At 40.0% G+C, this 3,186-nt stretch overlaps 1 long non-coding RNA gene across 1 annotated transcript; it reads left to right on the top strand.

Annotated features, from left to right (window-relative positions):
• Window positions 1–642: 642 nt before the first annotated feature.
• On the top strand, window positions 643–2,745 carry LOC147062615 (uncharacterized). Its single transcript, XR_015067402.1, has 3 exons — window positions 643–895; window positions 972–1,041; window positions 1,119–2,745. It is a non-coding gene; the product is annotated as an uncharacterized LOC147062615 (long non-coding RNA).
• Window positions 2,746–3,186: the final 441 nt, after the last annotated feature.

The raw sequence follows: 3,186 nt of genomic DNA on the forward strand, positions 1-3,186 counted from the left end.
CGGCCCGTGTATCCTTTTTTTCCTCCCACATTGTTTGCTAAGCCAAGAGGGCAGCTGTTACTGAATCTGTGGTGCAATCTATGTCCTTGTCGTTTTCCGGAGCAACGAGATCCACAGGCAGATGGAGGCGGGTGCACAGTGCCACATTGCCTTTGATTGTGCTGTCCAATAATTATCAACTTAGCGTAGGTGTTAATACGTGCCATAAATGGATGGCTCCGTGATCTATGAAAACATAACCAAGGTAACTTTTGTGACAAATTGCTTTGTGTTGCTGAATGATAATCACAGACCAAAATTAATTACATTTGCAAATGGTTATTCAACTGGTAACACATTTGAGTGTGTTCTTAAATTCACGTAGTGTTGGTTAATGGTGATCAAATATTGTTAGTTGTAATCTGTGTGGACTTTCCATTTTTTCCATCTGCTTGCGAGTCGCTTCTTTGGGTAATCCAGCTTCCTCCCTCATTTTAAAAATATGCATGCAAGGTTAACTGAAAACTCTATATCATTTAATAAATTCTGAAGAAGCTTGACAATGATCCCCATCATTTGAATCAGGTGTGTTCCAGCAGGAAGTGATGAAAAACAGGCAGGGCAGTGGCCGCTTCAGAGTTTAGACACCCCTGCTCTAGATGGAGTGTAAAAATGTGTCTAATTGTCCCCTGTTCTTTATTGGTGACTAGTCCAGGATGTGCCTCATCTCTGACCCCAAGTGACCCGACTTGACTTTGACTTGGCAATCATAACCTCAACTTGACTTGGATTTTTTTTATTTTTTCCATTTAAAAATTAGAAAATATCAATTTGCTTTTTATATCTGAAAGAAAAGTTATAATTTTGGTGCCACGGAGATGCACTGATTAGCAAATTGCCTCACAGTTCAGAGGCGGTGGGTTCGATTCCAGCTCCGGCCTATCTGTGTGGTGTTTACATGTTCTCTCTGTGCCTGTGTGTGTTTCCTCTAGGTCATCCGGTTTACTCCCACACTCCAAACACATGCAGGGTGCCGATTTGACCGCTCCAAATTGCCCGTGGGTGAGTGCGAATGGTTATACTTTTTTGTGTGCTTTGCGATTGGTTGGCAACCAGTTCATGATGTCCCACGCCTACAGCCTGAAGTCAGCTGGGATAGGCTCCAGCGCGCCTGTGACCCTTGCGAGGACAAGCGGTTCGGAAAATGAAGTTATAATTTTTGATGTCTGCGTGCCAGCACTCTTCCAACCCCATCACGAGTATGGTCTTGTCACAGACAAGGGCTGATGCTGACTTGATGAGCAAGTATTATGAAAGAGGAGCAACATGCAAGCTTTAAAACACTTAAAAAACACTATTTCTATGATGTTATCCTCTGTGCATATAAAAAAAAACAAATGTGTGAACATTTGAGCTAAGGTAGCGATTTTCGCTTGATAGTTTAGTTTATCAATAGCTCTTATCAATAGCTGGAGAATTTAAACTTGAAACTATACCAGGTTCTGCGTGATGCTTGTGCAGAGCGCTAAACAGTGTACCAAATAACCTCTGAAAATGCCAACCAACCAAATGAGAGTTCTGTCAGCACTTGACCCGATTAGTGATGATTTGACGGACGGACGAAACTAGCCTGGCAAGCCCCAACTTCAAGCTTTCAACAAACATATACCAAAATGTCAGAATAATGACTACCACATTAGTAGGCACCCATTTATACCATTTATCAGCAAAAATAGTTGATCGGGTTCTCCTTTGAAGGTTTTGACTCCAAACTTGCACAGATGTAACTTATTCCCACCTCTGGTATAGTGTCCAGAACCCCCAAACTTCCACAGAATGAATGGAGGGATTAATTTGGGAAGAGAGGAGTTTTTTGCCCTCCACCATCCATGTCAAGAAAATGATTAAACCTGCTACTCTGAATGCCAGGCCAAAAGCCTTTCACAATGATATTGAACGACAACAACCGTGGACTCATTGATTTTCATTGCTTGCACCGTCAAAAGACTCCGTCGCAACAAATATTAAGCCGATGATGGAATTTAATCATCCATGCTCAATACCATTTATATTGTTCAGGTTCACAAGGAAACTGGGGTTATACCAATCGATTCAAGAAGCAATTGCTTGACTGCAGCTGATCTCAATTTCCACTGTTTAGTTAGGGCAAAAGTTCCAACATCTTGGTTATTGATGTCTGTGTTTTGAGATGCAGACATAATGTCTAATCATAAACAGAAGAAGAATAAACAGAATTTAAAAAGATCCTTTTCAAAAAACAAATTACTTGAGGGAGATGACTAAATCAAGAAGCATGACCTTGAAAGGGTGTAGACAGAGGAACATTTTGTGTGACAAATGGGTATGTAGGTGTTTATTAGAATGGTAGTGGTTGGGTGATGTGTATTTCTGTTTATTCAATGTATTTGTTTACCAGCACCGATCGAATGATTGCCATTTTAAGCAAGAAAACGTATGCCATATGTCACTGTTATTTTCAGTTTTCAGTATTTGCATACACATTTGCAACAGATCATACATCAACATTCTATCCTGTCGAGATGTTATGCTCGATACCAGTCAAGAAAACTAAATACAGTAAAGTAGTAAATTCTCAGGCAGGCTGAGCACAGTGCAAACACACATTTGTTCAGATTTGCTAACAAAAAATTATATATAAAACTAGAGAATACAATTTCTGGAGAAATTCCACGTGAAGGCTGAGAGGCTTAATGAAAATGAAATGGACGCTGATGAAATGCTGATTCTGGGCACGAAGAAGGCACCCACCAGTGCTGCAACATGCACTTGTGTTTAGTAATTCAATTTAGAGGTTGTTATCCTGCTTACTGCACTGCACTCCATAAACAGCAATGCTAAGTTTACATCTTTGGATTTTGTATTTGAGGTGAACCAGCTTTTGTCTCAAGGTATTATTCAATCTGAAATTAAGAAAAGCCATACAAATGTCTCAAGTAAACAAGCCATATAAGGGAGCAACACATTCCCCTTTCTGTCTTCTGGCGAGAGGGCACTGGTTCTTGTCTTCATTCACTATCTTTATTGCTCACAGGAGAATAAAAAGAGACATACGAAAATAACTATTGCTTACATTCTTTTTGTATTTGTATTCATCAAATCAATCTCTTCTGCCCTCGAGCACAAGGATAAATTCGAATAAATTCAGTTTGCATTCCCTACCAGTGT

The sequence above is a fragment of the Syngnathus leptorhynchus genome, chromosome 1 (assembly GCF_054491065.1).
Source record: "Syngnathus leptorhynchus isolate UIUO chromosome 1, UIUO_Slep, whole genome shotgun sequence".
Taxonomy (NCBI): domain Eukaryota; kingdom Metazoa; phylum Chordata; class Actinopteri; order Syngnathiformes; family Syngnathidae; genus Syngnathus; species Syngnathus leptorhynchus.